We start from the raw sequence: 17,004 nt of genomic DNA on the forward strand, positions 1-17,004 counted from the left end.
AGCAACGTTTATCGGTGGTACAAAATGTTTTCCGAGGGCCGAGAAGATGTGAACGACGAAGAGCGTGCCGGACGCCCGAGCACGTCAACAACAGACGATTTTTCGATTGCAGGGGCGTGGTGCATCATGAGTTCTTGCCACAGGGTAGAACGGTCAATAAGGAATATTACCTGCAAGTTATGCTCAAATTGCGCGAAGCAATCCGCCAGAAACGCCCGGATTTGTGGAAGAACAAAAATTGGCTTTTGCACCATGATAACGCCCCTGCTCACACATCGTTGCTTGTGCGCGAATTTTTGGCCAAAAACAACACACTAATAATGCCGCAGCCACTGTATTCCCCAGATCTGGCCCCCTGTGACTTTTTCTTGTTCCCGAAACTGAAGAGGCCCATGAAAGGACGACGCTACGCTACGATTGAGGAGATAAAGACGGCATCGAAGGAGGAGCTGAACAAGATCACAAAAAATGATTTTTTGAAGTGCTTCGAGGATTGGAAAAAAACGTTGGCACAAGTGTATAATATCTGGTGGGGATTACTTTGAAGGAGACAAAATAGATATTCATGAATAAATAAATAATTTTTGAAAAAACACAAAATTCACGATACTTTTTGAACACACCTCGTATGTGCTGTTACAATCACATAATTGGGAAATAAGAATGAATGCGAGAAATACAAATTTTCCCTAAGAGAAGAGTTAGTGAGATAATATAATAAGTATATCTGTATATTTATTATTGCAGAGAAGAATTAATATATCATGCAAATATGCACAATTTTGCACAGATGAATGAACAAGCAGGAAGTAGTAATAAAGAAAATGATATCAATCACTTATCACAGGCCTGCAGTCAAAAAAATATTGGTAAATACAGTTACTGAATATCGCATTTTTAGTACTTGCGTAGTTATATAAACGTATACATAAAGAAATTGATTAGTAAATTTTCTTATGCATTTGCTTATGGACCAATAAATTTTTTTATGCATATGTTTATGCGATTATGCAAATTTGTTGGGTAGGCTTTAAGACTGTATGTAATTGCTATTCAATAATTTGTGATTTACAATATACATTACTAATATGCAAATTTTATAATATTTAGATCACTGGAGCGATTCGGCCACCTCATTTATGCTCGATAAATATGAAACATACTTATCCGAGATTGGTCCAATGAAAAAGTTTAAAACGAAAAAACTGATGTGGACACAAATATCTGCAGATATGATGAAAATGTTAAACATTTCTAAAACTTCATTACAAATTGAGAATCGATTCAAAACAGTTTTGAAAAGAAAGAAAAAAGCAGTGGAAAATAATTGTAAATCAGGTAGTTCTAGAGAAGAGGTACCTTTTGAAGAAGAATTGCGGAAGATTGCACATTCAGATGACAGCATTGAACCGGAGGTATTACGAAGTGCTAAAAGTGTGAAATATCCAAAATTAAATAATACACCTGAAATTTCTGAAAAAATCTGCAAGACTGATTTCGCAAAGCATGCTATCAATGGCTCGCCGAAGGCAAAAAAATCTAAACGGACTAATGAAGAGATAAGGGTAGAATTATTTGAAAAAAAAAGAAGCTGCAAAGGAAAGGCGACATAAGGAGAAATTGGACCTAATTCGAAAGTTGTTCGCCAAAGAGAATACACAGTAATAAAAAAGTAACAAATTGTTGCCAAAGAAAAAACCAAAATAGCAATATAATATAAAGCTGTTAACTATATATATAGCTACTGTTACTTTTTAAGTTTATTTATGATCGAAAAGATCGCAAGTAATATGCTTATATATTTGTTTTTTAGTTTAAAGTAATATGCTTATATATTTGTTTTTTAGTTTAAAGTAATATGCTTATATATTTGTTTTTTAGTTTAAACGAAATGATTCGTTATACTGTGATATATACTAGCGTATTATTGTAAAGATTACATTTTTTAACGTATAATTGTTTATATGTAATTTAATTGTTATATCGAGTTATTTATTTCATGGAAAAAGTACATTTACTAATTGATCTCTTTTCATTTCTCCTAATCTACGCAGTAGAGCTTCTTGCTCTCCACCACCTTCATGATGAGATTCTTCATCATTGTCTAATACAATATCAACATCAAAATCAAAAGTAAAGTTATCATCGTTGTCAATGCATAAGTTGTGCAAGACGCAACAAGAAATTATAAATTTAGATATCTTATCAATGCTATGAAAATCTAATTCAGTAAGTTGCCGAAAACGACCTTTTAAAAGGCCAAATGCATTCTCGATCAGTACTCCCGTTGAACAAAATTTCTTATTATATTTTTTCTGTTTATCGGACAGATTTCCATAATCTCTATAGGGAATCATTAGCCATTCCCTTATAGGGTATGCCGCATCTCCCAATATATGAAATTTTCCTTCACAAATTCTTTGTAAATTATCATTGATGTCCGATAACTTCAAAACTCTCGAATCATGGATCTTTCCTGGAATCCCAGTGAAGACATCAATAAATTATTTTCGAGCATCACATATACCTTGTAATGTGATTGCAGGAATATCGTGCCTATTTACGTAAGTGGATTTTATTTTATGTGCTGGTGTTCGAACTTTAATAGACGTCCCATCGACACAACCAATCACATTAGGAAAACCAGCAATCTAAAAATTTATATATATTTAAAATTAATTAATGAAAGGCTCGTATAAATTAACAAAATTAAACAAATCAAATATAGTAGGCCAACTGAACGAGCAAATAAATAAGGTGTAAAAATTTATTAATAGTTAAATAATTAAATTAACATTCCGTTACAGAAACGATATAAATTGTAAACGTTTCGACTGCACTACAGTCTTTATCAATACATAAAAGTTAAATATTAAAATACAAAGTTAAATGTTAAAAATACAAAGTTAGTTAAATATTAAAATATAAAATTAAAACGATTCTTCGCTGTTGACCAATAGATATGCAAGGCGATTGGTCTGAGATGCCAAGTTATGCGACATTTAAACATGATTATCGTTTTAACAAGTCCTTTTTCCCGATATTTTAAGTGTGTGTTGCGAAGTCTGAATAACACATTTGTTATTAAAGTTAAAACGATAATCATGTTTAAATGTCGCATAACTTGGCATCTCAGACCAATCGCCTTGCATATCTATTGGTCAACAGCGAAGAATCGTTTTAATTTTATATTTTAATATTTAACTAACTTTGTATTTTTAACATTTAACTTTGTATTTTAATATTTAACTTTTATGTATTGATAAAGACTGTAGTGCAGTCGAAACGTTTACAATTTATATCGTTTCTGTAACGGAATGTTAATTTAATTATTTAACTATTAATAAATTTTTACACCTTATTTATTTGCTCGTTCAGTTGGCCTACTATATTTGATTTGTTTAATTTTATATATCTTTATATATAATTTTAATTTATATACACTTTAATCGCCTAATTGTTAAATTAGCATTAATAATTATCGACATACATGCTATACACACACACACACACACACACACACACATATATATATATATATATGTATATATATATCTTTATACCTGTGTGTGTGTAAACACAAACATATTACCCTATCAATAAAGCGTGGTCTACAATACGTGGAGTAAGACTGGCGTAAGGAGTAAGAGTAGAAGTAAGAAGACTATTTTTGGTTTAAACAAGCTGAATTAACGGCGTAAGCGAAATAAAATTATTTTTTTTCTTACTCCTACCTTACTCTTACGCTTATGTCCTTAATCCAGCTTTTTTTAACCGAAAATAACCTCCTTGAAAATATTCTTACTCCTTACACCAAGCTTACAATACGTATTGTAGACCACGTTTAATTTCCAAATAACATACTTGTAAAAACTCGCTTGCAGAGAGTTCGTTGTTCTCAAATTTTATAATTTTTGGAGCCATGTCAATTAAAAAATTAATCACTCTATCGTTTTGCCTAAAAGTTGTTGCATGACATACTCCAAATCTCTGTGACACATCTCTGAGGCAGACTTTATTTCCAGCAAACCTATAATATATAAAATGTTCAATTATTATTCACGCAGAAATAAATGATAGGTCAGTACACAATACAAATAATTACCAACTTACCACAAAAATGACAAAATATCCAATTCTGGAGTAGTAGGTTCGCTACCTCCGTTGCTCCGATCAGATGGATAGAATCCGGAAAGTGCATACATCTCTATTATCTTGTAGGCTGTTGTTCGTGTAACGCGAAAATGACTTTTAAACTATAATAATATAATTATTTGTAATATTGATACTAATTTATACAAAACACATTATTGTTTTACATAATAATACAATAATAATACAAATTATAATCTATAAAGATAATAAAATATACATATATGTATACTTACATTCTTATCCGTAAGGTTATGCACTACCTGAAGAAAGTTTGCAATCTTTGGAATTTTTCGCGGATATTCTTGTTGTAAAAAATCATCTTCATCACTGCTAGATGATGATGAAGAAAGCAAATCTAACAATTCAAACATTAATCGTGCATCCCACGCAGCCATATTGATTGCACTAAACTGGCACCGTCTCTCAGAGCTCGTGCCGAATTCTTGCATTAAAGTGCGAAAACTCGGCACTAGACTTTCCAGTGAAACAGCACGCACCGTTTTCATGCGCACCGAAATGCCCAGTGAAACACGTTGCCCATGACGAGTGCGCACTCAGTGCGCACTAGTTCTCCCAGTGAAAAACGCTATAAGACATCCGCAATCGAAGTTACAACACAAATGGGCGTTGGAATTAACTAAAAAAGTCGAAGTAATAATTCCCGAAGAGGGTTGCGAGATCCGTGAAATTGAGCGTTTTCAGCGATATCTCGCCGCGGTCAATGTCGCTATTGTTATATATAATTTAGTACTTTCGGTCACGGCGCGAAACCGTATACGGTACAGCAATACTCGCTTCTCTCGGGCGTGAATCCTCTCATCGACTAAATATTATGTATTATGAGAATTCACGCCATTTTAATTCTATATTAAATTTAAAAGCCGCTGCGGGTTCTCGTAATTTTTGTGTAACGTGTAATGTAGGCTTCCGAAACGATAGAAGTGGCGGTCACCGGTGCTCGAATAAATGTCCGCGATGTTTCACCGCGCCGCCGTGCAAACACTCTGACGACGCGCGAATAGTAAAATGTGACGCGTGCAATCGGACGTTTTTCGGTGCTTCGTGTTTTGAGCGTCATCGTAGTAAAAAATCTTATGACGATAAATCGCTTGCGAGTGTTTGTAGCGTCATACGATTTTGCAATAAATGCGGATGTATAATTAAAGCGAAAGCGAAGCACGAATGCGGCGTTTCTTACTGCAGATTATGCTATTCGGAGCAATCTCGAAATCATTTGTGTTATATAAGACCTCTTCGCAACGACGTTAATTTTTCTACCGAGCCGTCGTTGTCGACACATCCTCCGGAGGTAGAAGCGACGACCGTGACAGTAGATGTATCCGTCGAAGAGAAAGAAAACATAATTGATAACAAAGAAACGAGCAAATCGGCATTGACAGATAGAAAGGAACGCATAGCATTCGTGTTTTATGATTTTGAAACACGGCAGGACGAGACGCTCGAAGGTACGACGTCCGTAAAAAGACACATCCCGACACTTTGCGTTGCGCATCAAATTTGTGAAGCGTGCGCGCAAAACAATGATATCTCCGTGCGTTGTCGCTGGTGCGGAGTTTGAGAGTTCGTATTTTGTAATGATCCGGTGAAATATTTTGTCAGTTTTGCTACGCAAAGGACGAAATATTTCAAACAGATAATTTGCATAGCCCACAATGCGAAAGCGTTTGACGCTCAATTTATTTTGAAATATATCGTAGAAAATCGTGTCAATCTTGCGCCGAAAATGATTTTGAACGGGACAAAAATCGTCGTATTAACAGTTGGACATATAAAGTTTATTGATAACGTGAATTATATGTCAATGCGATTATCCGATTTGCCGAAGGCTTTCGGGCTGAAAGATACATCGGGTAAAGGCATCTTTCCGCATTTAAAAAAGGAGCGCGAACTCGGTCATCCTATAAACCACGCAGGGCGTGCCCGCGAATACCGTATGATCGACGGCACACTCGTCGATGGTTATTATGAAGAAACATCAGACACGGGAGTAACGTCGCGTCACGTGTTGCAATTCCACGGTTGCTTTTGGCACGGATGTACGTCGTGCTTTCCGATAAATCGCAATAGACCGCTTTCGTCGGCTGAGGAACGTAGAGATACGATTGACTCGCGATACGAGCAAACTCTCGCAATCTCGTGGCGACTTTGGCAGCAGGGGTACACGCTGACGGAAAAGTGGGAGTGTAGTTTTGATTGAAAAATGCGGGATAATCGTGAGATGCGCGAATTTCTCGAGAGTCATCCGGTGGTGAAAACAGCACCGCTCGATCCTCGCGACGCATTTTTCGATGGACGCACGGAAAATATCGCGACTCTTTGCAAAATCACAGGTGCGGAGAAAATACGCTACGTAGACGTATGTTCGTTATACCCGTATGTATTGAAGACGGGTGCTTTCCCTACCGGTCATCCCGACATTTATATCGGCGATGAATGTTCAACTTAAATCGGTTCCGGTCCGAATTATAATTTTGACACCGTCGAAGGTCTTGTACGTTGTACGATACTTCCTCCGCGCGATTTATTTCATCCGGTACTCCCATATTGCGCGCACGGAAAATTATTATTCGCACTGTGTCGTAGTTGTTGTGAAACATTTTCGCAAACGGAGTGTACGCACGACCCTAACGAACGCGAATTCGGGGGTACGTGGGTGAGCCGCGAATTACAAGGCCGTCGAAAAAGGTTATCTCGTGACTAAAGTAATTGAAATTTGGCAATATAAAATATTTTATACGCGTATTAGGAAATATTTTTTGTGTAAAATTTTGTAATATAGTAGCGTTAATAATAGTAATAACATAAGCCTGTAATATGTAATAAGAAAAATGTTGAAACATAAATATATACACAAATAGAACCGCGCAGGTCAAGACTGTCATCTTCTATACACACCGCCTATCGACCATCCAATCATGGGTCGATGTATACATCGACCTAATCGATAAATCGATCCCGGCCGTACTAACTTCCGACGCGCTTGCCGCTTCTTCCGTCTAGTCCTTCTGGCTGTACGATCTTTTGTCTTATAATAAAACGTGTCTAAGCTCTACACTATATTTTTCTCTTCTTGGATCCATCCTTGCGCTACCCAAGCTCACATCCCAACAGGTTATGGGCCCAGCGCAGTGCACACCGCAAGCGTAAGTCACAAATTAGACTGTGCGCGAAATTACCCAACGAGAGAGGTAGTTATAACCTCACAATCGGGAAGGCACGTGCTCGTGCGAAATCCATAAAAACTTTACAACCGCAAGTAGTAAACTGTGTGAGTCAATACAAAGATGGCAACCAGTTTAAGTGTGCATATAGACAAGTTAAAAAAGGACAATTATGACACTTGGAAGGTGCACATGGAGGCAATCCTGGTAAAGAACGATCTATGGTGCTACGTCGACGGATCGCGCGTAAAACCGGAGACACCGGTGGACGCGGCGGCGTGGGATAAGAATGACCGTAAGGCGAGAGCAGATATCATCTTAGCCATGAGCCCAGCGGAGTTATGCCACATAAAATACTGCATCACTTCACGCGAGGTATGGACCAAACTTGAACAAGTGTATGAATCGAGCGGTCCCGCACGTAAGGCAACACTTTTAAAACAATTAATCTTTATAAAACTAGAAGATGATGCGTTAATGGCCGAGCACCTTAATAAATTCTTTAATACCGTAGATAAACTCGGTGAGATGGGTATCAACGTAGCCGAGGACTTGTTGAGCATCTTATTACTTTACAGTATACCAACCTCATATGAAAACTTCAGGTGTGCGATTGAGGCAAGAGATTCATTGCCCAAACCAGACGCGTTAAAAATAAAGTTACTCGAAGAAGCAGAAGCAAGAAAAAACTCACAAGGATCTCGAGAGACAGCCGGCGCCCTCTACAGCAAACAATCATCTCTCAAGGGCAAGCAGTATGGACGTACAAGTGGAAATACACCGGCGTACAGCCCAAACACTGGAGGTGGTAATGCACAAGGTAACGAGGTACCCCACCGCAAAACCTACAAATGCAATTTTTGTAAGAAATTAGGTCACAAAGCGGCGGAATGCTGGAAAAAAAACCCATGGAAGAAACAATCAATGGCAAATGCCCAAGAAGAGGCACTACTATGCTACACAGACAAGGGAATGTCGTCAAACCATTGGAGCGATACAGCAGATGGAACTTCGATAGCGATCGCGTTGAACACAGAAATAGTGCCTACAAAGGAGTGGTGTATCGACAGCGGCGCAACCTCCCACATGTGCCATTCGAAAGGCGATTTTCAAGAACTAAATCCAATAACAAATCAGACAGTCAGACTTGCAACAGACAAAGTTACGCCCATCGAAGGAAAAGGAGCCGTGTCACTAACAGTAGCAACCACAAATGGTAATAAGCCTATCCGACTTGAAAATACACTATGTGTGCCCGACTTAAATACAAACTTAATATCCGTAGCCAAGGTGGTAGATAATGGACATCGGGTCATATTCACAAAGGAGTACGCCCATATTATCAATCGGAACGATGAGGTAATAGTTGAGGCGCGCAGAAGAGGAGATCTATTCTTTGTCAAGCCAACGGAGGAGCAGACGAAACTATCGAAAGAAGGGAACATCTTACAACAATGGCATTATCGCTATGGCCATCTAAATGAAGTTGACTTACGAAAACTAGCATCCAAACAAATGGTACAAGGTTTGCCAATATCCATGAATGCAAAAATGGCGGACTGCGAAATATGCGCCCAAGGAAAGCAGGCAGCAACACCGTTACCCAAGGAGTCAACGAAACATACCCGTAAGACACTCGATCTTATACATTCAGACGTCTGCGGACCCGTGAGGACACGATCAATTGGAGGAGCGGCGTATTTTGTTACATTCATAGATGACCGAACACGATGGGTGGAAGTCTATTTGCTAAAGTCAAAAGACGAAGTCAAGGATGCTTTCTGCAAATACAGAGCGTTAGTTGAAAACCAACATGAACGCAGAATAAAAATAATCCGCACAGATAATGGATTAGAATATTGTGGAAAAGAATTCGAAGATGGACTAAACAGATTAGGCATTAAAAGAGAACGCACGGTAGTTTATACCCCACAACAAAACGGCGTAGCAGAAAGAATGAACAGGACGCTGACTGAAATGGCCAGGTGCATGATTCTACAGGCTGGACTACCATTGCATTTTTGGGCAGAGGCCATCAGCACTGCGGCTTATATAAGAAATCGATCCCCAACAAAGGCACTCGAGGATACGACCCCGTACGAGATGTGGTTTCAAGAGAAGCCAAGCGTCAGACACTTCAAAATCTTTGGATGTCAGGCTTATGCCCTGAACAAGAAACCCGACAAGGGCAAATTCGAACCAAGATCAACTGAGTGTATCTTATTAGGCTACAGCCACGAATCAAAAGCATATCGCTTATGGAACAAAGAAGCCAAGAAAATCATCAAAAGCAGGGATGTTAAGTTCATAAATGAGTCAGCAACGGACCAGGCAAGATCAACGTTCGATGTCGACCTCTTAAAACCAATCTCAGACAAAATAAACAATGAGAATAATAACGAAGGCCAATCAACAGAAAAAGCGGGGGAGGAAAGCGACGAAATGGAGGAGAACTCAAACCAAGAAGAATTTCGTACGCCAATGACTCCTGAAATACGCAAAAGGCCAGGAAGGCCGAAGATCATTCGAAGTGGAACACCAGGGCGACCAAAGAAAATATACAACACAACTCCAATCACCATGGAGTATGCCCAGCTAGCATTCGACGACCCTACGGAACCAACCCTAGAAGAGGCATTGTCCGGACCACACCATGAAGCGTGGAAGTCAGCCTTGAAAAAGGAATTCGAAGAATTACAGAAAGCAAGAGTATGGGAACTCACGAAGTGCCCGGCAGACAAAACACCAATTGGATCCCGCTGGGTGCTCAAAACAAAATACAACCCTGATGGTTCGATAGAACGCCGTAAAGCACGATTAGTGGCAAAAGGCTGTTCACAAGTACCTGGAGTCGACTATAAGGAAACATATGCGCCAGTGGCACGACTACAATCAATACGAACAGTACTGGCATTGTCAGTGGAGTTAGAGTTAGCAGTATATCACATAGACATAAATATGGCATATACACATGCAGAATTAGAGGAGGACATATATATGCTTCAACCACAAGAGTTCATTAAACCAGGATACGAAGACCACGTCTACAAACTAAAGAAATCCCTATACGGACTGAAACAATCAGGAAGGCAGTGGAACCACAAACTCAATAAAGTTTTTAATAAATACGGCTTACGTCAAACGAACACAGACACATGCATTTACTCCTCACAAAAAGACAACGAAGTAATAGTCATCGCAGTCTATGTTGACGACTTAATAGTGGCTGTAAACAAGCCAGAGTTATTCACATCAATAAAAAATTTTCTAAGTTGTGAATTTCAGATTCGAGACCTGGGAGCTTTAACGTATTGCCTTGGGATTGAATTCAGACAAGCAGAAGACTCGAGACGTATCGAGATGCATCAACACAAATACATTATGGACCTGGTGACCAAATTCAGGATGAGCGACGCGAAGCACGTACTCACACCAATGGAGCCAAAAGCCAAATTCGAAGCAGACGAGGAGGCACCACCAGTAGATCAACAATTATATAGATGCTTAATTGGGTCACTCCTATACGCGGCAACGGCGACACGACCCGACATCGCGTACGCAATAAGCGTATTGAGCAGTTTCAACCAGGAGCCGAATCTCACTCACTGGACAGCAGCAAAAAGGGTCCTTAGATACCTAAAAGGAACCAATGACCAAGGACTGATCTTCAAACAACAAGCCGACCCCTTGACTGCATTCGTAGACGCCGACTGGGGAGGTGACATAAATGACCGAAAATCTCGCACAGGCTACATCTTTAAACTTGCAGGTGCAGCAATAGCTTGGGAGTCCAGAAAACAAAAGACTGTCTCACTCTCTACTACCGAAGCCGAATACATAGCTCTATCGGAGGCTGCGAAAGAGGCAAAATATATCCGAAAATTTCTACAAGACACGGGATTGTGGGAACATCAAGGAGCACCCACAACCATCTATTGAGACAATCAAGGAGCCGGAAAGCTAACGAAGAACCCGGTTCATCACTCCAAATCAAAACACATAGACATACGCTACCACTATGTCAGGCAAATCTATGAAGAAGGCGAAATAGATGTGCAATATATACCGACAAGTGAAATGATAGCGGATATTCTCACGAAAAGCTTATGTATTTCAAATCACGAAAAATGTTTAAAAGGTATAGGCACAGGACTAGTTAAAGTAAACAATGATAGAAACGAATAGGATCGCGATTCAGGGAGGGTGTTGAAACATAAATATATACACAAATAGAACCGCGCAGGTCAAGACTGTCATCTTCTATACACACCGCCTATCGACCATCCAATCATGGGTCGATGTATACATCGACCTAATCGATAAATCGATCCCGGCCGTACTAACTTCCGACGCGCTTGCCGCTTCTTCCGTCTAGTCCTTCTGGCTGTACGATCTTTTGTCTTATAATAAAACGTGTCTAAGCTCTACACTATATTTTTCTCTTCTTGGATCCATCCTTGCGCTACCCAAGCTCACATCCCAACAAAAAATAAATTTTATGTACATTTTTTATAATAACGTTACTAATTTTAAATAATTTAAAATTAGCATAGAATAAAATTTTGTATCTCAAATTGATTTGACATGCTCTATTCTTTATTTTTTTCCCGTATATCAAAAAATAATTTTATTTTATTTTTTCCAGCAATAAAAAACTTTGAATGCAAACCCGAGCAAGCATGTTTTCTATTAGAGTTATTTTTATTATCCTTGGTGTCGAGGTGACGTTCAGCCGAAATTGTACCCGTGCTTCTTTTTGTTTTTTATTGTTAAATCTTATTTGTTACCGAGGTGTCGATAATACTCGATATCGCGTATACAGCAACCGAAATCGTGGTCAGACGTTAGAGGCGTTTGTAATTTTTGTATATCTTGTTTTCTTTGTTTTCTTTGTTACCGATGATGATACCAACATTAGCCGATAGTGCAACGCCTAATAAGCTATCAGCCCGAAATCAGTGCGAGTCTGTATTTTTTGCTAATCTTTTTCATCGCTGTCACTCCGGCGGCTCTTTCTCTCTATCGCGTAAGAGAGTTCGAAGAGCGAGGATGCATAGTCGCCCTCCACGTGGCCTTGATATACCACGACTCGCCATTTTGTCGGCTTTTTCCAAAACCCACCTACTCTCCCTCTACCCTTCCAAAATAAAAATCACCCAATCAGAGTGCCGGCAAGTATAGTCAAAGCCTATCAGACGCCGAAGACTAATGCCCCGATAAAAAATAGACCAATCTCCGATCGCAAAATTCTGTCTAGCCACACCCCCTCAGACGTCAGGGCCTCGTGTCCGGACTGAGTTTTGACACCTGCAACAGGGGTCACTGACCCTCACAGCAGGGGTCATTGTCTGTCACACCATAAAAAACCGTTTGGCACAGCAGGGGGTCGGCGCCAATGGCCGAGGAGTGGAGGATTGTTTTGACTCACTATAGTGGCCCATATACTACTCCTTATTATCATATGTCACAACCTATCAAATTTGCAAGAAAGATCCTATCAACAATATTTCCAACGCCACACGGAAGATTTTGTCAGAGTGGAAGCACAAGGAATACATAGACGACAACACTTATAAAAAACTATTCATTAGTAATGGGATTCTCCCAAGAGCCTATGGGTTTATTAAAATTCATAAATCAGATTTTTCGTTACGAATAATTGTTTCTCTATCAACAGTCCTCTATACTCATTATCCAATTTTTTACATGAAATCATTTCGAAATGCATTCCAGATTTAGAAAATTCCATCCTCAATAGCTTTCATTTGGTACACCAACTTAAAAACATCTCAATCACAGATCAATACAAACTCTCATTGAATGTTAAGTCATTATTTACTAGCATTTCTATTAATTTAGCAATAAACAGCATTAATAACCGTTGGCACTACATTGAAGAAAATACTAACATACTGAAAGACGAATTCATCAATACTATCAATTTTATGTTAAATTCCACGTATTTTAATTTCAACCAAGTCAATTACAAACAGACCTTTGGGATCCCCATGGGCTCCCCTCTATCTCCTATCATCGCAGATATTACCATGCGAGATCTATAACAAAAGGCTTTACAAATTCTTCCATCTCCACCATTATTTTATCATAGATATGTGGACGATATCGTATTGGCTGCACCATCTGACAATTTTGATGAAATTCTAAAGATTTCCAATTCTATACATAACAGAATACAATTTATAATTGAAGTAATATTAGATTAAAATCATTATTTGACAAACCGATCTCATCTTTCATTCACAAATATAAAAGAAAACAAGAATACATCATTTTTTGTTACTCCAAACTCAGAGTCACATGCATAACAAATTAAACAATGCAGTAAGAAATTCAACTTTCAAACAGCATTTTATTCAATCGACAAATTGAATAAATGCATTAAAGTACACAAAGATAAACTTAATAAATTTGCACACAGCAATGTTGTATATAAAATCAATTGTAATCAATGCAAAGCCACATACGTAGGACAAACCAAACGTCAACTAACAACTAAAATTAAAGAACATCAAAAGAATTACAATCAACAGTCAGTAATTAGCAAACACATGATCGATTTTAATCATCATTTTGATTGGGAAAACGGGAAGATCTTAGATGAAGAGTCTTCCTAAGGTATGAGGTTGACATCTGAGATGATTCACATTAAAAAAGAACACAGAGGGATCAATAAACAAACAGACACAGAAAAACTACCAGATTGTTATATGTCTATCATACAAAAATTAGAGGGAGAATAATATACAACAATTTCCCTTTCCACATCTTTACCCACACTCATCCACACAGATATATATATATATATATATATATAGGGGGAAAGAAATTTTTATCTTGTATATATAAGAGTCTTCCTACGGTATGAGGTTGACATCTGAGATGATTCACATTAAAAAAGAACACAGAGGGATCAATAAACAAACAGACACAGAAAAACTACCAGATTGTTATATGTCTATCATACAAAAATTAGAGGGAGAATAATATACAACAATTTCCCTTTCCACATCTTTACCCACACTCATCCACACAGATATATATATATATATATATATATATCTGTGTGGATGAGTGTGGGTAAAGATGCGGATACCGATGCCGTCAACAAATTGTACCTGAAAGAGTGCTTTAAAACATTGATGGTCCAACAGAAAGAGTTAGATGAGAAGCTGACTGCGTTAGAGAAGGATGTACGAGCGTTGGAGACTGCGATAAAAGAGCTTCATCGCGCGGCTAACGCTAATTCAGAAACGACTATCAACCTGAATGAGCGGCTGTAAACGACTTAGAAACATTTATAAAATAGTTGTGATACGACTAGAAGAGATTCTCGAGTGGTTGCAAACGAACAGCTACGATCAGCGTGCTACCAAACAACAATGAGTGGCAACAGTAAACGACTTGGAAACGGTGGTACACCAACCATTCGCTTCTTATCGCAAAGCGATATATATATATCTGTGTGGATGAGTGTGGGTAAAGATGTGGAAAGGGAAATTGTTGTATATTATTCTCCCTCTAATTTTTGTATGATAGACATATAACAATCTGGTAGTTTTTCTGTGTCTGTTTGTTTATTGATCCCTCTGTGTTCTTTTTTAATGTGAATCATCTCAGATGTCAACCTCATACCGTAGAAAGACTCTTATATATACAAGATAAAAATTTCTTTCCCCCTCGATACCAAACGAGACACGACAGATACAGAGCATACAAGATATATATATATATATATATATGTATATATGTAAATGGGGTGCGAATGGTTGGTGTGGCCACAGTGAGGCACGTCCTGTTGGAGGACGTGCATCTATAAAAAGCTGTGAAGAGCCGAGCTGCGTACGAACAGCAGCTTAACCAACCGACAAGTCCAATCCTCTAGCGTCCTAGTCGCGCATCCCGGGCAATGTGACTTTAGTCATAGCAAATAGAGATGGGCGAAAGGCGGAACTCTGGCGTCTAAAAACGAGAGCAATCCAGCTAAGGGAAGGAAAACCCCGACAGAAAAACCATGGAAGAAGGCGACGGGAAACCACCTCCATTACCCCCATCCCAAGAGAATCACATGACTGCGTTCAACTCGAAATATTCCGGAGGTTTAAATAGTTCCCCAATCGGATCTCCGGGGGGAACAGATTTGAGCGAGGTCAATCCGGCAGATATTCGTAAGAAGATCAATATAGGCACATGGAACGTGCAAAGTCTATTCGAAGCAGGAAAACTAGCCAATCTAATCCAGGAAATGAAGAGACTGGACATCGACATAATGGGAGTAGCGGAGACTTGGTGGCCAGATGCAGGAGTGTGTAGTACTGGAGAAGGCGCGTTCTATTATTCGGGCAATCAAGACAAGAATCATCGGAAAGGAGTTGGAATTATTGTGTCAGATCGTACAAATTTTCATAGTACGACACAGTATCCGAGAATGATTACGCGCACGCCGAGACCGTCTGGAGCCGATTCTCTCTTCGAACGCTAGGCGAATATAGCGATTTATATTTAAAAATTGATGTCTTGTTATTAGCCGATATATTTGAGAATTTTCGCGATAGTTGTATAAAAAGTTATGGATTCGATCCCGCGTATTATTATACTCTCCCCGAATATACATGGGACGCCATGTTAAAACATACAAATATAAAATTTGAATTATTAACAGACGTTGACATGATTATGTTTGTCGAACGGGGTATACGCGGCAGCCTTATCAATGTTCAGGCCGATACGCACAGACTAATAACAAGTACATGCAATCGTACGACCCATCGAAACCCTCATCGTACCTTATGTATTTCAATGTAAATAATTTGTACAGATGGGCAATGTGTCAAACATTGCCGTATGCCGATTTTCGGTCGGTCGACGATGTATCGAATTTTGATGTATCATCTATCGCGTGCGATTCGCCTATAGGCTATGTTCTCGAAGTAAATTTAGAGTATCCGCAACATCTTCATGACGCGCACATTGATCTACTGTTTTGCCCGACGCGCGATAAGCTACCGACAAGCGGGAGTATAAACTCCTCGCTACGCTTTGCGATAAGAAGCGCTATGTAATACACTATCGTAATCTACAGCAGTGCACGCGCCATGGCTTACGCATACCAAAAATATACCGCATACTACAATTCACACAGTCAGCGTAGCTGCAAAAACACATCGAACTCAATACACAGTTTAGAACACATGCGAAAAACGATTTTGAAAAAAATTTATATAAATTGATGAATAATGCGGTATTCGGCAAGACGATGGAAAATGTGCGCAATCATGTAGATGTAAAATTATTAACAAAATAGGACGGACAGTACGGTGCGGAGGCAATGATCGCGAAACCAAATTTTCATAGTACAAACATATTTTCGGAAAAATTAGTTGCCATAGAATTATGCAAACTCGAAGTTAAATTCTACAAACCAATCTACGTCGGCATGTGCATACTCGACATATTTTAAGTATGTCTTTATGAATTTCATCACGAATATATGTCACCGTTTTATCGTGACAATTGTAAAGTAATGTACACCGACACGGACAGTTTAATATATCAAATTAAATGCCAGGATGTCTATGAAAATTTGAAACGCAATATCGCTCGATTCGATACCAGCGATTACGCTGCGAATAATGTGTACGGTATACCG

General features: G+C 38.8%; 1 pseudogene; it reads left to right on the forward strand.

The window, feature by feature from the left end:
• Window positions 1-772: 772 nt before the first annotated feature.
• LOC146719441 (uncharacterized) lies at window positions 773-1,665 on the forward strand (annotated as a pseudogene).
• The last annotated feature ends 15,339 nt before the right edge of the window (window positions 1,666-17,004 follow it).

Source organism: Nylanderia fulva, unplaced genomic scaffold (assembly GCF_048542155.1).
Source record: "Nylanderia fulva isolate GAGA-0341 unplaced genomic scaffold, ASM4854215v1 Scaffold98, whole genome shotgun sequence".
Classification (NCBI taxonomy): domain Eukaryota; kingdom Metazoa; phylum Arthropoda; class Insecta; order Hymenoptera; family Formicidae; genus Nylanderia; species Nylanderia fulva.